Here is a 23,959-nt window from a genome sequence, read left to right as displayed (position 1 = left end):
TGGCTTGATCATATTTGGAAATAAATTACTCTTATCTTGTTTTTCTTTATTTAGATGTAGAAATCATTAGCTATACTCACTACCATAGCAGATTAGTGAGAATTCTAACTGTCAAACATCACCTGAAAATGATTTTCACAGAAAAATAGTGGAAATTGTAGGAGTAAAAGGCTAAAGAAAATTCACAGTTACTGCAGAGAGTACAGAGATGTTAAAAATCTGGGGTATTGTGTGGTGTCAGGATAAAAACTCGCTGGACTTCTACTTTTGTAATTACATTTATTATACCACAGGTCCCTTGGTTAAGAAAGCTTTTGCACATGATCGTTTCTAACTCACGGGGTGCCTTCTTCAGATGAATGCCACCAGGCAAGTCTTTAAAGAAGCAATTGCTCACATTTGTGTGACTTGAGGACTTTGATCTCTTTGGTTTAGCCCAAGGCACCAAGACCTCTTAATCTAGGCAGCACAGTCTGTCTGAGGCCGGTGCCCTCAAGGAGTGTGTCACCTCAAGATGAAAAAGCAAACTGCCATTCATCCATTGCTTTCTGCTGCCACAGCCTGTCTTTAGCTCTTGATACCTTTGACCTAGACCATCTCTATAGGTCTTTTCCTGATTGGCTTTGCTTTAATTTCTTTCTCACCTTTCCAATAAATTCTCCACACTAACTCTAATTGTACCCCTTTCCAGAACTAAGGCTTATCGTGGCAGTCTTCCTTCACTGGATTTCTGCATCTCGAAAAAACAAAAACAAAAAAAAACATCCAGCTCCTCAGCTGAGCATTCAAAACCTTCCACAGTTTTCTCTGGACCTGCTTTTTCAGTTTCATCTTCTTCTGCGCTCACTGTGTTCTGGCCAATCTGTTGTAGCTAATATTTCTGAATACAGCCTGTTCTTACCCACTTTCTGGGCCTGGCTCAAGCTTGCTTCTCAGCAGAGCTGATAAGCCCTGTCCCTCCACTGCCATCCTTGCCAAGGGAGTCCTACCCATCCATGACCCTGCTCAAAATACTTTGTCCCACAGAACCCTCCTAGATCCCTGCAGTTGGAAGTGATTTATCTTTTGCCTGTATTCCCAGAACACTTCGTACTTTTCTCAAAGAACTCCTCGACAGTTGGCCTTTTTACCAACTACTACCATGCCTCCTCCTCAATAGAGGGTGAGTGCCTTTGGGGCGAGAACTTTGGGGCATGTTAATCATAGTACCTAGTTCAGTGTGAATGTTTAGCAGGTACTCAATAAATGTTTGGTGAAAACCTAAGGTAAGAACACAGCAGGAATGTGGCACAATTACCCTTCAGGAGACAATGCTGAACATTTTTTTTTGTTTTGTTTTAATGATAAATTTATCTCTGGCCTTATTTGTAAGACTGTTGTGAAGACCAAGGTAGATATATCACCTTATTGAAGATCATCATTACTCTCCATTTGTACTAAATCTTTAATTATTATGGGGATCAAAGTCAAATAGGAAGAAAAATTGGGATTGGACTTGTAAATAGAATTTGATGTTACCCAAGAGTAAAAATGATTTGTAGAATATGATTGTTGAAAGTCAGTTCTCCTGTTTTGGTGTAATACATCTTTTTAGTTCACTGGTTAAGAGTTCTGCCTTGTTTATAGTTAGCACACTCTTCCTCCAAACCATGGCAACCAGGCCAAGGAGTGTTGGTAAAGAGTATTGATAACTATCATTTATGTATCATTTTATCATTTTATCATTTTCAAATCACTTTAATGTATTTCAGGTCACTTAATCTTCCTAAAAGCTCTGTAAATAAGAGATTGTCTCCTTTTTATATACTAGGAAACTCAGGCTCAGAGGTTCAAATGATTTGCCCCAGATTTCACAGTCAACCAGCAGCAGAAACAGATTCAAATCCAGAGTTTCTGACTCAAAATAGCCAACTCTAGGTTGGACCAGGGAATGAAGAAGAGTCATTCTATGTAAATATCATTTACATAGAATCTTGGCATAGTCCCTGGAATGTTACCTACATTGGAGGGAATAGTTTTGAGGACTGTGTGTCCCTGAATAAACCGGTTTATCTACTTGTGGCACAATGATATCCGCTCTACCCTGAGAGATATCTAAAACCATTTCCAGAGAATGGGATGATTTGTTCTCGGAAAGAAACAAAAAAATTGCATAAGGTAGCTTAGAGCTCCAAAATAAGGAAGCTGGAGTTGGTGCAAGTCTTTCTGTAAGTTATCTTGACCTTCAAGAAAAGGTCAGTATGAGCTTTCTTATTCCTCCCTACCCTTTGCCCCATTGCCACCTCCTACCAAATCCCAAAGAAATGTCTCTACAGAACTCCCCTCCTGAAAAACAGCCTGTCTGGTTTCCTTTGCTCTGTTCTCTCCTGTCTTTTTGTGGTTCGGCTCAAGCAGCCTCAGAGCCATATCTCTGTCTTCATGACCCTTGGATTCAAGGTTACTTAAGGAGCCTTTAATTTGCTGGTTCTTGTCCTTCTCCTGAGAGAACCCAGGAAGTCATTAGATGCCCTTTCTCTCTGCCTGACAGCCCCAAGTCATAATTGGGCCATGGGATCTGACACATACAAGCATACTTTTGGAGAAAATGGGAAAGGATATTTAAAACTGAGATTGTCTCAAGTCCTTTGGCCATGTAGTTACTGTATCTATGTGTATTTTGTGCTCCATTCCATAGCTGTGACTCATCTCCAGATGACAGTTAGCAAAGGAGGTAGGCTGGGAGACCCCCATTCCTGACTAGATATGTTACTGAATCCTGTTAATTATTCTTATTCGTTACACCTCCCCACAATCTCCTTGGAAACAGAGAATGACTAGTTTAGAAGTATCTCAGGGGTGTCTTCTTATCTCTGTCTTGAGAATTCCATGTCTCCTAATCATTGCACATAGCATTCAATAAATATTTGTTGAATAAATTAATGGACAAATGAATTGAAATGAAGCTGAATTTATTTTCTTTTCAGCACACACACTTGTACTTTTGAATAAAATCTTTTAAAAACCTAATTTTACAGAGAAAAACTTTCCAATGCTTTTCTTATGCTTGCTTTTCAAAATACTTCCATTTTTTCAAACTGCCTTGATTAACACCAACCATTGCTTTGTCATAAATTTAGAATGTTAAAAATGCATTTGCCAAATCCAAGGCCCTGTATGTCTCCCCTACTGGCATTCTGTGATTCTTGGTTTATGCCATAGAGATAAGGCAAAAGCTCCAAGCACAAGCTAAATATGACTCTGAATTTTCCTGAGTGTCTCATAAATTTCGGTGACTGATGACATTATTGAGATATACGGTATGTAATGTTTCATTTCTGCATATTCCTCCCTCATTACCACAGATAATTCAGATTCACCCGTATTTGGTAGAGACCACTTGGATGTTGGGAATTTGCCCCATTGTACGTCTTTATCACTGCAAACTCCAGATTTTTTTTTTCCTGCGTAGATTAGAGCCTGCAATCTCCTGACTTGAATATGTAGTATCCAAATGCTGATGTACTTTGCTCTGTCTAAATGAATTAAGACTTGCCCTGACAATGAAAAGGTAGCCTTTATGAGAGACAAAGACACGTTCTGATTCTGCTCTCTGCATAGCAAATTGATTAGATTCTTCCCAAGTGTAAAAGTAGAGTTAATACTTACTTTATTCACTATAAAGTCTAAAGTTAGTTAAGGTTATTAATAGATGTTGTATAAAAAGAGGGAACTCTCTGAATTCTCAGTACTTACTCAGTCCTTCTCATACGTCTTGGTGTTGGGTGACCAGACATTATGCAGCCTAAGTTTGAGTGTTCTCTTGTTCCTTTTCATTCCTGCAGTGGTTATGCAAGATTATTAATGTTAATATATTCAAAGAAGTTCTAGATTGATTACTTATATCACTGAATTAATGAGCTGGAAATCACGGTACTGTTGCTTTACCTTGTGAATGAAGTGATGGCTGTGGGCCCTGTCTAGTTATCAGTTTTTATAGCCTCAAGTGAGACATCTTTATTCAAGGTTCCTTCGTTGGGTCTTTGTGTGAGTCTCAAATGATGGTGAGAAGGAAGCCAGGATGCAGGGAAGCTGACAGTGGCCAGCAGTGGGCATTCCAAGCAAGCGGAGGGAGAAGCCTAAACAAAGGTGTCAGGGTGAGCATAGTATGTTTGGGAAATTGCAAACAGTTGTGTTACTTTTGTAAGAAAGCAAGGAATGGGAGGAGATGAGGCTGGCCAGGTGGGCAAGGCCCGGCTGGGAAGGGTTTGATGCCCCCTGAGGAGTTTATTCCTTCTCACCTGGTGTAGGGGTAAGCCAGGAGTGATGCTGTTAGGTTTATGCTTGGGTGCAGTGCTCAGACAGCTCTGTGGAGCATGACTTTGAAAGACCAATACTGGAAGAAGGAAGGCAAATTACGAGGTAGCATTGAGGTCCAGGAAAGAGATGATTATGGCCTAAAGCAAGGTAATAGAAATAGGAAAGATGGGTTGGGTTGGAGTGATATTTCAGGAGAGGGATAGAGCTGTTTGATTTGGTGGTTGGATGGATATGGGGAGGGAAGGAATGATTCCCAGGTCGGGTTGGGTACACTGTGAGATGATGGTTGTTTGCAGGTGGGACTGACAATTTAGGAGTATCAGCAGGTCCTTTCTTTAATTCACCAGTATTTTCAGAGGTCATTAAGGGTTGAGTAGCTGGAAGATGATGAATGGGGCATGGGAGAGGTTGAGTTTGAGACCCTGATGAGATACCCACATGTAAATATCCGACAGTGAGAAATACAACTTTGAAGCTTGCATGAGAGATGTGGGTCAGACATAATAGATTTGTGAATCAGCAGCAGACAGGTGGTACTTGAAATTGTGAGAGTGAATTTATCTACCCAGGGAGTATGTAGCAGAAGGAGAAAAATGGGCTTGGCAGAACTCTGGAAGATGTGGACATTAAAATATTTTTTAATTACTTTTGCTTTTGAATAAGTAATACAAGCACATAATGAAAAACTCAAAGGGTTCAGCTTTGTCCCCTGGCTGTGGTATGCCCAACTCAAGCAGTTGCCATTATTGGTTTCTTGTGTATCTTTCCAAAGATATTTCTACAAATGCAAATATTTGCAAATATATTTGTGGTTTGTGGGGAGTATTTCACACAAATGGTTGTATAGTGTTTGCTCTGGTCTTCTCTTTTTGCTAAAAATCCCCTAGTTATTTTCCACATACTAGAGGAATATGACAGAAGAAAAGGGGAGAAAAGTGTGGGAAGGACAGGCACACTTTCCCAGAGGAGGCAGGAGGGAGAGGGGTTAAGGGCACAGGGCACAACATGAGGCATAGCCTTCATTGGAAGAAGGACGTCCTTTGAAATCAGTACAGTGTGGTAGGTAGGGAAGATAACAGAGTGAATGCTAAAATGTCCAGTAGACATCATTGGAAATTAGTAGAATCTGATTCCCATAGCTATTCTACACAGCTTTTTAAAGTTGGAGTGAGGAAAGGAGTATGATATGGCATATTTAATGAAACTACGCCTTCATCTCACTTGGCACCACGGGCCCTCAAACACAGGGCAGCAGAGCCTTTTTTTTCAAAAGGGAAACGGTTTATCCACATAAATCAGACTTTCCTTTTCATAATAATTTATTTATCTTTAAATGTAAAATATACATAGCATAAAAATCATCTTAGCCATTTAAAGTGGACAATTCTCTGAAATTAAGTGCATTGACAATACTGCAGAAACTTCATCACTATTTCCAGACTATTTTCATCGTCCCAAGCCAACACTCATATCTGTTTAACAATAACTCCTCGTTTCCCCCTCCCTTCACCCTTGGTAACCACTATCCTGCTTTCTGTCTCTATGAATTTGCTTATTCTAAGTATTTCATATGAGAGAAGTCATACACTATTTGTCCTTTTGTATCTGACTTATTTCACTCAACATGATGTCTTCAAGGTTCATCCATGGTGTTGCATGTATCAGAATTTCATTCCTTTTTATGGCTGAATAATACGCTGTTGTATGGATGAACCCATTGTGTTTTTCTATTCATTGGTTGATCGATATTTGGATTGCTTCTACTGTTTGGCTATTGTGAATAATGCTGCAGTGAACATTGGTGTACAAATATTAGTCAGCCTCTACCTTTCATGGCAAGGACAAGGAGAAGCTGAAGGGCATGTACACTGCATTTAAAAAGCTGTTCCAAGAGTCAGGTCAACTGCTTCAGCTCTATTGGGAGTGGGGAAGTTAGGACTGGTACCTGGGGCTGAAGGTCACCATGATTCAGAGGCTCAGTTTCTAACTAACAAGACCAATAACTGAATTTCTTTCCCTTTATTTTGAGTTCATCAAGCCTGAAGGGACTAATTCATGCTATTCAGTTCATGGAAATGGATGGGTAACCAGAATGATGATTTGTTTCTCCCTTTATCCTGATTATCTCTCTTTTTAACTGCCTTGTAGTAAATGTATTAAGGTGTTCTTAAACCTTTTTTTTTTGAGAACAGCATGGGACTTTATCTGCAAAGACTAAATCTCTTAAAATAGGGGAAAAATGTTTTTTAGACACTGAAGTTGTCTCTCTCTTCCAGGGTTCTCTGTGTCTTAGAATCAGATATCTTGGAAATCAGAATAAGAATCAGTTGGTTGTCTGGTGAGCTTAGAATCTTGGCATAGGGAATTGGATGGTCATGAAAACTGTTCCTTTCATATATGGAAAAACTGAAGTACCCCTCTGGAAATTAGAATATTCACATCTTACAGGTACAGCTGGATAAAAGCCGATTTTCTTAAAATCCAATTTCCCTTTTTAGATCTACCTGGAGACCCCCCCCCCCCGTCTTCCTTTTGGTGTTTCATTACTAGACCATCCTGCTACAGTAGGATTGATTGTGGTCATAACTTTCTTTAGTTATATTCCACACTTGAGGATGTATTCTACTCAATTCAGCCAATACTTAGTGCATGCTTAATGTGTTTTTAAAACTGCTGGGACTACAAAGATGAATAAACCTTGGTTCTTGTCCTCATGGAGCTCACAGTTTAATAGAAGTCATTAAAATATAAACAACTAATTATAACTCCACATTACAAGTACTATGGAGGCATAGAAGTGAATGAGTAATTGTCTGAGGGATTGGAGAGACCTTCACAAAGAACACCCAGGCTGAGTCTTGAAGACTGAATAGGAGTTATCCAGGCTGAAAGAGAGGGAAAGGATAGGTTTTCCAGACTGATGGAGCAGTGAGTAATGGAACATGGAATGAGAATAAAAGGGTAGTGACTGGAATGGTAGGAGAAGACCACTGTTTGAAGGGCTTTATGTCATACTAGGGAGGTTGGACTTGATCCTATAGGCAGCTGAACAACAAAGTAGGGGAAGAGAGAGAAAACTAACTGTACACAGGGAGCCGAAGCCATTGGAGATTGGTGGGAGACCGGAGCAGTCCAGGTGGCCAGGTTCTGAACTGAGGCTGTCTTAGGAGAGTGAAGAAAGAATGGAGAAATTGGAAGGTCACTGAATGAATGAGGCCAGGGAGGAGGGAGAGGGAAGAATCAGTGATGTGAAATTTTTTAATTGAGGAACTTGGAAATGACGACTAAAAAAAAAATAACATACTGCACACAGGAAAGGCTATTGATTTGGAAAGGGCCAGTGAATGAGAAGAATTATATATTGGTCATCTGGATTTCTATTTGCTCAAGGACATTCAGGTAGAAATTTCATATATCGATTTTATGTATTCACTTTTCAAAAGTATTTCGGGGAAAAAAGGTGATGGCAATAAGAGCATAGTAGGAATTAGCATAGTTGTATTATAGTTGATATGACTGAGCTTCAAAATTGTTCTGAGCTTCCCTGCAGCCAGGAATATAGGAGGAAACGTAATGATTTGTCTATTGCTTAATGTTGGATGGAAAAAGCATGCAACTTCCTAAGGAAACATCACAGTTTTACTGGCTCTGCATAATAATAATAATAACAATGATAATAATAACAACAACAAAAATAATAGCTGTCATTTGAGTAATTGCTATTGACTGGAATTGCTCTGAGTTCACGTAAGATCATATTTAATCTTTACAACAATCCTTTGAAAGAGAAGCTGTTTCCCAGATGAGGACTTGGTGGCACAGAGTATTAGGGACACTTCATATAACTAGCAAGAAAAGGGGCCCAGATTCAAACTCAGGCATTTCTTGGACTCTTAACTACTGTTACCCTCGATGTGATCTGTTGACCGATGTCCTTATCAACGTTTTTATAACAAAGAGCAAAGGAAATTTTGTGTGGCTCTTTCTAGTGGCCTTTGATAATTGTTGAAAGCTTAACATTAAAGACCAAAGAAATGATGACAGTTCTCCAAGGATAAAGGTCACTGTTGCTCAAAATGTGTTCTGCAGAAAAACTCTGAGATACTCTTAAGAAAAAATGATTCCGAAGACAACACTCTGTTGGAAAGTCAAAATTACATTAGCATTTGCATTGATGAGTCTGGAAGAGACCTGATTAGCTTTGTTTAATCCGAGGTTGCTCACATTTACTTGACCTCAAGCCCAATTGTAATGTTCTGTGGAATACATTTTGGTAGAGATATTCAAGTCTCTACTAATGTGCATACATGCTACCCTCCGTGGGCAAAGCAATCCAGATATAAGATGTAGGGTGCCTGGAGGAGTGGATGAATAGCATGTCCCTAAGACAGTCATTCTTACACATCTTTTTAAAATTAGAGCAATGACAACAGGATAGCTGTTGATTCAAGAGTATACCAGCATTACATAATGCTGACTTACATCAGGTTTATAAACTCTGAAAACCAGGCAAGGAGGTAGCATAGTTGACTTTCTACTATAATATTAGGAAGCCTAACCACTGTTTTTCCTGGGAGGTCTGAGCTTGATTCCTCAGGATTAGGAGAGAGCATTAGAAGTTAATTGTCTTCACTGGGGAAATATCTTTTATGCTATAAGAAATAGGATTTTGATTCTGGGACTTATTTTTTTAATAACAGCGTTATTAAGAAATAAGTCACATACCATACAATTTACCCATTTGAACTGTGCAATTCAATAGTTATTAGTATATTCACAGAGTTGTACAGCCATCATTACCCAATTAATTTTAGAACATTTTAATCACCCCACAAAGAAACCCCATACCAATTATCAGTCACCTCTGTTTTCTCCCCAACCTTCTAGCCCTAGGCAACCACTAATCTACCCTCTCTGGATTTGCCTCTTCTGGAAATTTCATATAAATGGAATCCTGCAATATGTGATCTTTCTGTGACTGGCTTCTTTCACTTAGCATAATGTTTTCAAAGTTCATTATAGCGTGGCATGTATCAGTATTTCATTTCTTTTTATTGCTGAAGAATCTTCCATTGTATGGGTATACCACATTTTGTTTATCCATTCATCAATTGATAGACATTTCTATTATTCCTACTTTTTGACTATGAATAATGCTGCTATTGAAATGTGTGTACAAGTACTGGGACTTTATTTTAAAGAAATGATTCTGTAGTTTCTAATGTAATAGAGGAAGCCATAGGATCAGAAATGGCAAGAATATATAGCGGTGCATGTCAGGCAGTGAAAAATAGGTCATCAGGATTAATTTATTAGGAAAACTTAAGGCAGAGTATAATTATGTCTAAGGGACTCAAGATGAGACACACAAAGCTTAAAATTATGATTCGCCTAAAGAATGTTACAGCTTTTTGCTGACCTTAGACAATGAAAGTTTGATATCTTGCTGTTTGTCAGAAAATGGAAACTTCCTAAAAGCACTACTCCTGGGGCTAGATTTCCCTACCTCTAAATCCTCTCCAATCCTGGTTTGCTTTTTGAATGGTGAAGACCAATCACTACCATTTTTGTCTCTATTATTCATTCCTTTATTCAATAAAGAATATATTCCTAGTTCACCCACAATACTGCAGGAACCAAAACAGAAAACACCCCTACTCTCAGTTTACATTCTTTTGGGGTTATCCAATAACAAAAAATTTAGTTATATTAAGTGATAATTGGTATGAAGAAAAATTAGGAAAGAAGGGGGGCAAGGGAGTGCCAGTGCTGGGGTTGCAATTTAAATCAAGGTGGCCGGGAAGGTGACATTTCAGCAAAGACTTGAGCGGTGAGTTGTGAGGATATCTGGGGGGGGGGGGGGGGGGGGATATTGGCAAAAAAAAAAAAACACATATAATTTTAAAAAGAATTTCCCCAAATAACTAATATAAACTTCTTCTAAGAGAAGATATGACAGATAGTTGAATATGTTTCTCCTTTGTGTTGATTATGTGTCACCTTGTCAGCTTTCATATCCCGCTATCTCTCGTAGTCTCCCTCAACCACTACCCTACACTTCTTGTCTCATCTTTCTAATGTGCCATTGGCTTGTTAGGATTGGGTCCAGAATAAAAAGACTTGAGTAAAAACCTAAAATTTAATTCATGGCCTTTATGACATCTATTCTGCCTATCAGTGACTTTTTGTGCCTATTTCCTTACACTCAGTTTCCTTTCTGTCTGAATGCCAAACAATTGAACCTCTAATTTGGGAAATATTGCTAATTAATACCTCATTTTCTTTCCTTTTAGGGCTCAGAATCATTTTTTTTAATTAGAAAAGTTATAGGTTCACAGAAAACTCATGTAAAAAATAGTGTTTCCATATAACCTCACCCCATTATTAACCTGGTGCATTAATATGGTAGGTTTGTTACTATTGATAAAAGAATATTATAATTGTAATATTAACTATAGTCCATAGTTTACATTAGATTTTTTCCCCCAATATACCACCCTATTATTAACACCTTGCCTTAATGTGGTACATTTGTTAAAATCGATGAAAGAACATTTTTATAATTGTACTATTAACTATACTCTATTGTTTACAGTAGGGTTCACTATGTTGTACACTCCTATGTTTTATCTTTTAATTTTTATTCTAGTAACATATATACTACATAAAATTTCCCTTTTTAACCACTTTCTCATATATAATTCAGTGCTGTTAATTACACTCACAATGTTGTGCTACCATTGCCACCATCTATTTCCAAAACTTTACAATTAACCTAAATAGAAATTCTGTACAAATTAAGCATTAACTCTCCATTCCCTACCACCAGCCCAGCCCCTGGTAACCTATATTCTAAAGTCTAACTCTATGAGTTTGCTTATTCTAATTGTTTCATATCAGTGAGATCATATAATATTTGTCCTTTTGCATCTGGCCTATTTCACTCAACATAATGTCTTCAAGGTTCATCCATGTTGCCACTTGACCCAGAACTTCATTCCTTTCTATTGCTGAATAATATTCCATTGTATGCATATACCACATTTTGTTTATGCATTCATCGGTTGATAGACATCTGGGTTGCTTCCACCTTTGGGCAATTGTGAATAATGCTGCTATGAACATCGGTGTACAAATATCTGTTCAAGTCCCTGCTTTCAATTCTTTTGGGTATACACCTAGTAGTGGGATTGCCGGGTGATATGGTGGTCCTATACTTAGCTTTCTGAGGAACCACCAAATTGTCTTCCACAGTGGCTCCACCATTTTATATTACCACCAGCAATGAATGAGTGTTCCTGTTTCTCCACATCCTTTCCAACACTTGTTTTCCATTTTTTTTAATAGCAGCCATTCTAATGGATGAGAGATGGTATCTCATTGTGGTTTTGATTTGCATTTCCCTGATGGCTAATGATGTTGAACATCTTTTTGTGTGCTTTCTAGCCATTTGTGTATCTTCTTTGGAGAGATATCTGTTCAAGTTTTTTGCCCATTTTTAAATTGGGCTGTCTTTTTGTTAAGTTGAAGGATTTCTTTATATATACTGGAAATATCCAGTATATCCTTATCCTTCATCAGGTATGTGGTTTCCAAATATTGTCTCCCAATGTGTAGAATGTCTTTTTACTCTCATAATAAAGTCCTTTGAGGAATAAAAGTTTTAGATTTTGATGAGATCCCGTTTATCCGTTTTTTTTCTTTTGTTAGTTGTGCTTTTGGTGTATAGTCGAAGAAACCATTGCCTAACACAAAGTCCTGAAGATGCTTTCCTATGTTTCCTTCTAGGAGTTTGATATGTCTAACTCTTATATTTAGGTCTTTGATGCATTTTTGAGTTGATTTTTGTATATGGTGTGAGGAGGTAGGAGGGCTGCCTTTTTTTTTTTTTTTTTCAAATAGAGATCCAGTTTTCCCAGCATCATTTGTTGAAGACACTGCTTTTGCTTTCCCCAATTGAGTGTTCTTTGCCACCTTCTAAAAAATCAGTTGGCCATATATGTGAGGGTTGACTTCTGACCTCTTATTTCTCTTCCATTGGTCTGTACGTCTGTCCTTATGCCAGTACCATGCTGTCTTGATTATTGTGGCTTTGTAATAAGTTTTAACATTAGGAAGTGTGAGTCTTCCAACTTCATTCTTCTCTTTGAAGATGGCTGTAGCTATTTGGACCCCCTTACACTTCAGTATGAATTTGATAATTGCTTTTTCCATTTCTGCAAAGAAGGTTGTTGGAATTTTTATTGGGATCACATTGAATCTATAAATTACTTTGGTAGTATTAACATCTTAATGATATTTATGTATTTATTAATGCGATTTTGTTGAAATATATTCACATAACATACAGTCCTTCAAAGCATACAATCAGTTGTTCATAGTATTATCATATAGTTTTGCATTCATCACCACAATCTTTGAACATTTTCATTGCTCCAAAAAATAAAATAAAAATTAAAATAAAAAAGAAGATCCAAAACATTCCATTTCCCTCCTCCCATTGTTCATTTGCTGTTTTTTAACACTCATTTATTGTTTTTTTTTAACTTTATCAAAAACTTAAAAAACCAAACTAAAAAAAAAAAAATTTCAAACAAAACCAAAACAAAGGAATAAGAAAAAACAAGTAACCTAGAATAACTATATTGCTTCCAACATGTTCCTACCCTACCCCAAGAAAATAAACAAACTATAACCAAACAAAGGAATAAGAAAAACAAATAACCTAAAATAACTACATTGCTTGCAACATGTTCCTACCTTACCCCAAGAAAATAAACTATAACCAAAGAAATAAAAAAACAAATAACCTAAAATAAACATTTCTGCGAACTTGTTCTTTCCATACCCTCCAAAAATTAACAAACCATAGTTGTTCCTGCGCATTATTTTTTAATGATATTTATTCTTCCAATCCATGAGCATAGAATATCCTTCCATTTCTTTAGGTCTTCTTTAATTTCTTTTAGCAATGTTTTGTCATTTTCTGTGTACAAACCCTATACATCCTTGGTTAGATTTATTCCTAGATATTTCATTCTTTTAGTTTCTATTGCGAATGGAATTTTTTTTCTTCATTTCTTCTGATTGTTCACTGCTTGTGTATAGAAACACTACTAATTTGGCGGTGTACCCTGCCACTTTGCTAAATTCATTTATTACCTCTAGGAGCTTTGTTGTAGATTTTTCAAGTTTTTCTGTATATAAGATTATATCATCTGCAAATAGGGAAAGTTTTACTTCTTCCTTTCCAGTTTGAATGCCTTTTCTTTTTCTTGACCAATTGCTCTGGCAAGAACCTCCAGTACAATATTGAATAACAGTAGCGACAGTGGGTATCCTTGCTCCCAATCTTAGAGGGAAAGCATTCAATCTTTTACCATTAAGTAGGATATTAGCTTTAGGCTTTTCATATATGCCCTTTTTATCATGTCAAGGACATTTCCTTCTATTCCTAGTGTTCTAAGTGTTTTTATCAAGAAAGTATGCTATGTTTTGTCAGATGTCTTTTCTGTGTTGATTGAGATGATCATGTGGGTTTTTTTCTTCATTCCATTAATGTGGTGTATTACATTAATTGATTTTCTTATGTTGAACCAACCTTGCATACCAGGGATAAATCCCACTTGATCATGGTGTATAATTCGTTTAATATGCTATTGTGATTTCATTTGCTAGTATTTTGTTGAGGATTTTTTGCATTTATATTCATAAGAGATATTAGTCTGTAGTTTCCTTGTGCTGTCTGTCTAGCTTTGAAGTTAAGTCTTTTTGGACTGTTTAGTAGAATTCCCGTGTGAAACCATCTGGTCCTGGGCTTTTCTAGGTTGTGAGGTTTTTGATTACTGATTCAATCTCTTTACTAGGAATTGGTTTGTTGAGGTCTTCTATTTCTTCTTGAGAAGGTACTTTGTGTGTTTCTAAGAATTTGTCCATTTCATCTACGTTATCTAATTTATTGGCATACATTTGTTCATAATATCCACTTATAGTCCTTTTTATTTCAGCATGGTCAGTAGTAATGTTCTTTTCATTTCTGATTTTCGTTATTTGTATCCTCTCTATTTTTTTCTTTATCAGTCTACCTAAAGGTTTGTCAATTTTGTTGATCTTTTCAAAGAACCAACTTTTGTTTTGTTGATTCTATTTTTTTTCTCTTTTTCATTTATCTCCACTCTAATCTTTATTAGTTCCTTCTTTCTGCTTGCTTTAGGTTTAGTTTGCTGTTCTTTTTCTAGCTCTTCCAGCTTTGAGTTTAAGTCTCTGATTGGAAGTCATTCTTCTTTTTCAATGTAAGTATTTAGAGATATAAATTTCCCTCTTAGCACTGCCTTTGATGCATCGCATAATTTTTTGTCTGTTGTATTTTCATTTTCATTGACTCAGGATATTTCCGAATTTCACTTCTGATTTCCTCTTTAACCCATTGGTTGTTTAAGAGTATGATTTTGAATTTCCACATATTTGTGAATTTTCCCTTTCTCTCTCTGTTCTTGATTTCTAGCTTCATTCCCTTTGATCAGAGGATATATATTGTATAATTTCAGTATTTTTAATTTATTGAAACTTATTTTGTGACCCATCGTATGATCTCTCCCAGAGCACTCCCATGTGCACTCAAGAAGAAAGTGTATTCTGTTTTTGTTGGGTGCAGTGTTCTGTATATGTCTGTTAGATCTAGTTGGTTTAGTGTATCATTCAAGTCCTGTACTTCCTTACTGATCTTCAGACCAGATGTTCTATCCATTATTGAGAGTGCTATGGTACATTCTCCTAATACTAATGTAGAACCGTCAATTTTTCCCTTCAAATCTGTCAGTATCTGTGTCATATATTTTAGGGCTCTGCTGTTAGGTGCATATATATTTATAATTGTTGCATCATCCTGTTGAATTGTCCCCTTTGTCAGTATGTAATGACCATTTTTGTCTCCTGTTTTTTATTTAAAGTCTATTTTATCTGATATTTGTATAATTACCCCAGCTGTCTTTTGGTTAATACTTGCATGGCATATTTTTTTTAATCCTTTCACTGTCAACCTATTTGTTTCTTTGACTTTAAGGTGAGTTTATTGCAGACAACATATAGTTGGGTCATGCGTTTTTATTCCTTCTGCCAAGCTCTGCCTTTTGACTAGAGAGTTTAATCTACTTATTTTTAATGTCACTATTGATAATACAGGTCTTTCTTCTGCCATTTTGCTATTTGGCCTTTGTAAGTCTTATACCTTTTTTGTCTCTCACTTCCATTAAAGCCTATTTTATGTGTATTTGGTTTCTTGTGTTGTACCATATTGAGTGCCTTCTTATTTGTATCTGGATGTAGTTTTCATCAGTTTTTCTTGTGGTTACCATAGGGTTAAAATTTAACATCCTGAATATATAACAGTTATATTTGGTTTGACGCCAACTTAACTTCAAAAGTATGCACATATACTTTTCCTGTACCCCTCTGTCCCCCCACCACCATTTTTGTTCTTATTACTACTTATATCTTTGTACATTCAATGTCCAAAAACCTATATTTATCATTACATTTTATGCATTTGCATTTTAGCACCTGTAGGAAGTTAGAAGTGGGGCTACATACCGAACAATACAATACAGTAATACTAGCATTTATAATTACCCAAATGGTTACCTTTAAAACAGGTCTTTATTTTTTTATGTTGCATTGGACCACTGGATAGTGTCATTTCCTTTCAGTCTGAAGAACTTCCTTTAGCATTGCTTGTAGGACAGGTCTAGTAGTGATGTACTCCCTCAGCTTTTGATTATCTGAGACTCTCTTAATCACTCCCTCAGTTTTGAAAGAGAGTCTCTCTGGATATAAAATTCTTGGCTGGCCATTGTTTCCCTTCACAACTTTTAAGTATTTCAACCCACTGCCTTCTTTCCTCCATGGTTTCTAATGAGAAGTCAGCTCTCAATATTATTTGGATTCCCTTGTATGTAACATGTTGCTTTCCTCTTGCAGCTTTCAGAACTCTCTCCTTTTGCATTTGATAGTGTAATCAGTATATGGCAGGGTATATTTTTCTTCATGTTTATCCTGTTTGTTGTTCTCTGACCTTCTTGGATGTGCTTATTTGTGTCTTTTGCTAAGTTTAGGAAATTATCTGTCATTGTTTCTTTGACCATTCCTTCTGCCCCGTTGTCTCTTTCTTCTCCTTCTAGGACTCTCCTAATGCATATTTGGTGGATTTGATGGTGTCCCATAGCTGTCATATGCTATTTTTGCTTTTAATATGTCTTTTTTCTTTCTACTCCTCAGCCTGGACTCATTTTAGTGTCTTGTCTTCAAGTTCACTGATTGTTTCTTCCAACAGCTCCATTCTGCTGTTGAAACCCTCCTGGGCATTTTTCATTTCCATTATTACGGTCTTCACTCCAGTAGTTCTATTAAACTCCTTTTTTAAAAATTTTATTGTATTGAGATTGTTCATATACCATACAATTATCCAAAGATCCAAAGTGCATAATCAGTTGCTCACAGTACCATCATACAGCTGTGCATCCATCACCACAATTAATTTTTTCCAATTTTTACAACATTTTCATTACTCCAGAAAAGAAATACAGACAAAAAAGAAAACTCAATTCCTCCCTTACCCCGAACCACCCCCCCTCCATTATTGACTCATAGTATTGGTATAGTACATTTGTTACTGTTGATGAAAGAATGTTAAATTACAGTTAACTGTACTACATAGTTTGCAATAGGTATATATTTTTTTCCCTATATACCCCAATATTATTAGCTTCTAGTTATAGTGTCATACATTTATTCTCGTTCATGAAAGAGATTTCTAATATTTGTACAGTTAGTCATAGCGATTGTCCACCACAAGATTCACTGTTTTATACATTCCCATCTTTTAACCTCCAACTTTCCTTCTGGTGACGTACGTGACTCTAAGCTTCCCCTTTCCACCACATTCATACACCATTCAGCACTGTTAGTTATTTTCACAATAATGTGCTACCATCACCTCTGTCCACTTCCAGGCACTTAGGTTCAACCTAGTTGAATATTCTGCTCATAATAAGCAACCACTCCCCATTGTTTAGCATCATTCCATATCCTGTTAACTTACAGTTCATGTCTATGTGTTTACATATTATAATTCATATCAGTGAGAATATGCAATATTTGTCTTTATGTGTCTGACTTATTTCACTCAATATAGTGCCCTCATGGTTTCTTCATCAACCTGGTTTTTTTTACGACGGTTTTGTTCACCCACCCTACTTTCTGTCCTAAGTAAACAACAATGGTTCCCTGTATAGTTACATATTTATGTATTCACCACCATCACCACTATCTATATAGGGACATCTCCATTTCTTCCACAAAGAAAGAAGAGTCAAAGAAGGTAGAGAGAAAAAAGAAAAAGAAAAAAGAAATATAAAAAGAAGATACCTAAAAAGCAATGAAAGGAAAGATAGAATTAAACTAAAGTAGAATAAAAGAGTCAGACAAGATCACCAATGCCAAGAGTCCCATACCCCACCCTTAGGTCCCCCTCTTATAGGCATTTAGCTTTCGTATATTGCCTTTGTTACATTAAAGGAAGCATAATACAATGTTTCTGTTAACTATAGTCTCTAGTTTGCATTGATTGTATTTTTTCCCAATACCACCCTATTTTTAACACCTTGCAAGGAAGACATTCATTTTTCTCCCTCGCGTAGAAACATATTTGTACATGTTATCACAATTGTTGAGCACTCTAGGTTTCACTGAGTTATACAGTCCCAGTCTTTATCTTTCCTCTCTCCTTCTGGTGTCCCACATGCTCCTAACCCTCCTCTCTCAACCATACTCACAGTCATCTTTGTTCAGTGTACTTACATTGCTGTGCTACCATCACCCAAAATTGTGTTCCAAACCTCTGACTCCTGTCTTTTCCTATCTGTCTGTAGTGTTCCCTTTAGTATTTCCTGTAGCACGGGTATCTTGTTCACAAACTGTCATTGTCTGTTTGTCTGAGAATATGTTAAGCTCTCCCTCATATTCGAAGGACATTTTTGCCAGATATAGCATTCTTGGTTGTAGTTTTTCTCTTTCAGTATGTTAAATATATCACCCCACATCCTTCTTGCCTCCATGGTTTCTATGAGAAATCTGCACATAGTCTTATCAAGCTTCCTTTGTATGTGATAGATTGCTTTTCTCTGCTGCTTTCAGGATTCACTCTTTGTCCTTGACATTTGATAATCTGATTATTAAGTGTCTTCATGTAGGTCTATTCAGATCTATTCTGTTTGGGGTACACTGCACTTCTTGGATCTGCAATTTTATGTCTTTCTTAAGAGATGGGAAATTTGCATTGGTTATTTCCTCTATAGCTGCTGCCCCTTTTCCCTTCTCCTCTCCTTCTGGGACACCCATGACACACACATTCATGTGCTACATGTTGTCATTCAATTCCTGGAGACGTTGCTCATATTTTTCCATTCTTTTCCCTGTCTGTTCTTTTGTGTGTAGGATTTCAGGTGTCTTGTTCTCTAGTTCGTGAGTGTTTTATTCTGCCTCTTGAGATCTGCTGTTGTATTTCTCCATTGTGTTTTTCATCTCTTGTGTTGTGCCTTTCATTTCCATGGATTCTGCTAGTTGTTTTTTCAAACTTTCAATTTCTACCTTATGTTCACCCAGTGTTTTCTTTATAGCCTTCATCTCTTTTGCCATATCTACCCTGAACTCATTGATTTGGTTTTTTATTTGATTTAGCATATTTCTTTGAAAATCTTTAATTGATTGTTTCATTAAAGTGAAACAATATCTCGAGTGTATCTTGATTGAGTTATAAGTTTGTTTCTTTGACTGGGCCATATCTTTGTTTTTCCTAGTGTTGATTGTAGTTTTCTGTTGTCTAGTCATCTGGTTTCCTTGGTTACCCCAATCAGATTTTCCCAGACCGGAACGGGTTCAGGTCTCAGAATGGAGTTATATTCAGGTTGTATCTTAGAAGAATGACAGACTTTCCTGTTAGGTCTTCAGTCGCTGTGCTTTTCCTAACCTGCCCAGCAGGTGGCGCCTGTCAGCCTGTTGCTCCCAACTGGTGTAAGGGGGTGTGGCCCCTTTAGTTCCTGTTTTGGCTTTTTCCCCCAGACTTTGGGGTCTGGTTCTGAAGGGAAAGCTGGGCCCCACCTCCTTCCTCTTAGGGAAGATACACCCCCTAGGGAATTATCATCTGCATTTGAATTGTTGTCTCTCTGACTCTGTTATCTCTACCCCTGAGTCTGAGAGCTGAAAATGGCTGCGGCTCTCTCTTCTGAACCCCTCAGCTTGAGAGAGAGAAAAAGGGACAGGCCCCTTTTGGAGCCAGTACACGGCCCCTAATTTCACTTGTCGGCCAGAGTGTGGGCTCCCCTTCCCAGGACAGAGGAGTCCTCCTGCTCTTTAAGGTCAGTTGTCACTACAAACCTCTGTCTGCTTGTTGGGGGTTTGTAGCTTGTATTGAGCAGTCCACATTTGTTAATTAAAACCCCATTTGTGAAAGGTGAAATCACTGCCCTCCCCCCTACGTGGGATCAGACACCCAGGGGAGTGAATCTCCCTGGCAACGTGGAATATGACTCCCGGGGAGGAATGTAGACCTGGCATCGTGGGACGGAGAACATCTTCTTGACCAAAAGGGGGATGTGAAAGGAAATGAAATAAGCTTCAGTAGCAGAGAGATTCCAAAAGGAGCCGAGAGGTCACTCTGGTGGGCACTCTTACGCACACTTTAGACAACCCTTTTTAGGTTCCAAAGAATTGGGGTAGCTGGTGGTGGATACCTGAAACTATCAAACTAGAACCCAGAACCCATGAATCTCGAAGACAGTTGTATAAAAATGTAGCTTATGAGGGGTGACAATGGGATTGGGAAAGCCATAAGGACCACACTCCACTTTGTCTAGTTTATGGATGGATGAGTAGAAAAATAGGGGAAGGAAACAAACAGACAAAGGTACCCAGTGTTCTTTTTTACTTCAATTGCTCTTTTTCACTCTAATTATTATTCTTGTTATTTTTGTGTGTGTGCTAATGAAGGTGTCAGGGATTGATTTAGGTGATGAATGTACAACTATGTAATGGTACTGTGAACAATCGAAAGTACGATTTGTTTTGTATGACTGCGTGGTATGTGAATATATCTCAATAAAATGAAGATTAAAAAAAAAAAAACCCATTTGGAGCTCAGCTGCACTTTATTTGCTCACTCAGAGAGTGTTGCTAGTTTCTACCACAGGGAGGTTTTGCAGCTCAGCCCGCCATGGCGGAGGGGGCTCTCTGCACAGTTCCGCAGGTTGTACTTACAGATCCTATGCTGCAATCTCAGGCATTCCTCCCAATCCAGGTTGGTGTACGAAGTGGACAGTCACGATTGTCCCCCAGCAGTTATTCCAAATTATTTACTGGTTGTTCGTTGTTGTTTATTAGTTGTTCCAGGGTACTGATTAAATTCCACTCCTCTCTATGCTGCCATCTTGCCCCTCCTCTTTTAAGTTCCTTTTTAAAATTTGTCTCTTTACTTAGACTCTTATATTGTTCATTCTTTGTTTGCCTGATATCCTATAGTTCTTTCTCTGTACTTTATCTCCTTCAGCATTTTTAAGATCTTTTTTTTAAAGCTTTGTTTGGTATGCCCACATTCTCATCTTCTTCATTGGTATTTTCTGTGTTTTTATCTGCTTCCTTTGGATGGACCATCATATTTCCTGTTTCTTTGTTTGACTCGCATTCATTTGTTACATACTGTACATTTTAATATTTTAAAATATTAACTGTGGGATATACTCCCTGGCATGTCTGTTTCCTGGTTTTGTAACCAGCTGTTGACAGAGATTTTCTTGAGTTTCTGTCATCTTATCAGGAAGGTCTGCCCAAGGCAAATGCAGTGTGCAGGGTTTTCCCTGTCTTAATGGGCCTCTGTCTTTTCCTGGGCTTTAGCTTGTTAGTTGTTTTGGAGTTCCCCTGTTTACAGGAGTTTGGTTGTCCCCTCTGCTTCGCAAGGGACAAACCTTCCTCTCCCAGGTATCTGAAGCCAGCAGGCCTTTGTCCCAGACTGTCTGCTTCTCTAGTTTTTTACACTCCTTTTGTTATCTCATGCTGCTTTTGCCTGGAGAGCACATTCTGGGAGGAGGGTCACCCTGGGGCGGATTTTCCCAATTCAGTCTTTCCCAGCCAAAACAGGCCAGGGACCCATGAAGGGGGCACAGACTGACTCCAAAGTGCCCTGGGGAGGAAATCAGGAAGGGCGCCACAAGCTTCTCTGATGGCTCCTGGAGCCAAACTTTCCTGGCCTACCCAGCAAATGTAGCCCTTCAAATAACTGTCCCTTGCAGTCTTAGGAGGCCCTGTGTTTTTAAATCTCCACTGCCTCTGTCTTTCTCCAGGGAGTGTTGAAATAATGGCTGTTGCCACTGCCTTTGTCCAGGGTGGGGTTAAAACAATGGCTGCTGCTGCCCTTATCCAAGGCAGGTTGAAACAATAGCTGCCCTCAGAGCTGGGACCCAGTGATCCCAATTCACTACACAAAAGCTGTGATCAGTGATCGACCATGCACACTTCTGTTCTTAGGGAAGAGAATTTTTATGTCCCTTGCTGTCAGCAGCAGCTAGCTAGGGTCTGGACCCCATAGCAGCCTGACACGAGAGTGAGGGATGGGCACCACTAGCCACCATGTGGAGAGAGCAATTTACAGTTCTTTACCACAATTTATCATCCTCTTCTTCCCACTCTTCCCTGGGTGCTGTACAGTGTTCTTCTGGCCTCTGGAGTTTCAAAATAGTTTTTTCAGACCATTCCTGCCTCTTTAATAGTTGTTTTGGCGGAATGACTGGGTACTGGCGCGCCCTCCTCCACCATCTTCCCCGGAAGTCTCCTCTCATTGTGGCTTTAATTTGCATTTCCCTAATAGATAATGATGTTGAGCATCTTTTCATGTACATTTTTAATGCAATTTTATTGAGATATATTCACACACCAAATAATCCACTCAAAGTATACAGTGAATCACAGTATCATCATATAGTTGTACATTCATCACCACAATTAATTTTAGAACATTTTCAGTACTCCAAGAACAAAATTAAAAAAAAAGAACACCCAAAATATCCCATACCCCTTATCACCCCCCCAATATTTTTTTTGTCTTTATTTTATTACATATCTGACCATATACTGGATAAAGGGAGTATCAGTCACAAGGTTTTCGCAATCACATGGTCACATGGTAAAAACTAGATAGTGATACGACCATCATCAAGAATCCAGTCTACTGGACTGCAGTTCAACGGTTTCAGGTATTTCCTTCTAGCTATTCCAATACACTAAAAAACTGAAAAGGAATAAAGGAATATCTATATAATGTATAAGAATAACCTTCAGAATGAACTCTTTGTTCTATTTGAAATCTCTTAGCCACTGAAACTTTATTTTGTTTCATTTCTCTTCTCCCTTTTGGTCTTAAGAAGGCTTTCTCAATCCCACAATGCCAGAGCCAGGCTCATCCCTGGGAGTCATGTCTCACATTGCCAGGCGAACTTACACCTCTAGGAGTCATGCCCCATGTAGGGGGGAAGGTAGTGAGTTTATTTGCAGAGTTAGGTTAGCAAGAGGGCCACACCTGAGCAACAAAAAAAGGTTCTCTGGGGGTGACTTTTAGGCATAATTATAAGTAGGCTTAGCTTCTCCTTTGCAGAAATAAGTTTCATAAGGGCAGGACCCAAGATTGAGAGCTGGACTTATTAAATTGGGCATCCCTAATGCCTGCAAGAATATCAGGAATTACCGAGGTGGGGAATTTTAATATTTCCACATTTTTCCCAAGTACCTCAAGAGGACTTTAAAATACATTTTTATTTTCTGCCCCAAATACTCTTGGATGTATTGGGGTATTACATTAACCTGTACAGAATAACAAGATCTCATTCCCTATTCTAGGTTCCATGTAATTATGTTGTTCAAGTAAACTGACCATACAGGTTCATGTACTTTTTAGCCATTCTATATGCTCTTCATAGAAATGTTTATTCAACTCTTTTGCCCATTTTTAATTGGATTGTTTGTCTTTTTACTGTACTATTGTAGGATTTCTTTATATATTCTTGATATTAAGCCCTTACTGAATATGTGGTTTCAAAATCTTTTCTCCCATTGAGTAGGCTGTGTTTTCACTTTTGCAGCCACTACCATTTGTTTTTATTAAGATTTATTCACACACCATACAATCATCCAAAGTATACAATCAATTGATCACAATACCATCATATAGTTGTTCATTCATCACCCTGATCTATTTTTTTAACATTGTCCTTGCACAGGAAAAAGTAAAAATAAGAATAAAAAACAAAGAGTAAAAAAAGAACACCCAAATCGTCCCCCCCCCCCGTCCCGCCCTATTTTCCTGTAGTTTTTTGCCCCCATTTTTCCACTCATCCATCCATACACTGGATAAAGGGGAATGTGATCCACAAGGCTTTCACAGTCACCTTGTCACCCCTTGTAAGCTACATTGTTATACAATTGTCATCAAGATTCAAGGCTACTGGGTTGTAGTTTGATAGTTTCAGATACTTGCTACTAGCTATTCCAATTCTTTAAAACCTAAAAAGAGTTATCTATATAGTGTGTAAGAGTGCATTCTCGACTCCATTGGAATCTCTCAGCC

The 23,959-nt window shown here is 37.9% G+C and overlaps 1 protein-coding gene across 14 annotated transcripts in view; it reads left to right on the top strand.

Annotated features, from left to right (window-relative positions):
• The window catches only part of DMD (dystrophin), a 2,178,366-nt gene that overhangs the window by 2,101,407 nt on the left and 53,000 nt on the right, over window positions 1-23,959 (top strand). The window lies entirely within an intron of this gene.

Source organism: Choloepus didactylus, chromosome X, assembly GCF_015220235.1.
Source record: "Choloepus didactylus isolate mChoDid1 chromosome X, mChoDid1.pri, whole genome shotgun sequence".
Classification (NCBI taxonomy): Eukaryota; Metazoa; Chordata; class Mammalia; order Pilosa; family Megalonychidae; genus Choloepus; species Choloepus didactylus.
The sequence above is the reverse complement of the archived record's forward strand: the minus strand, read 5'-3'. Positions and strand labels throughout refer to the sequence as shown.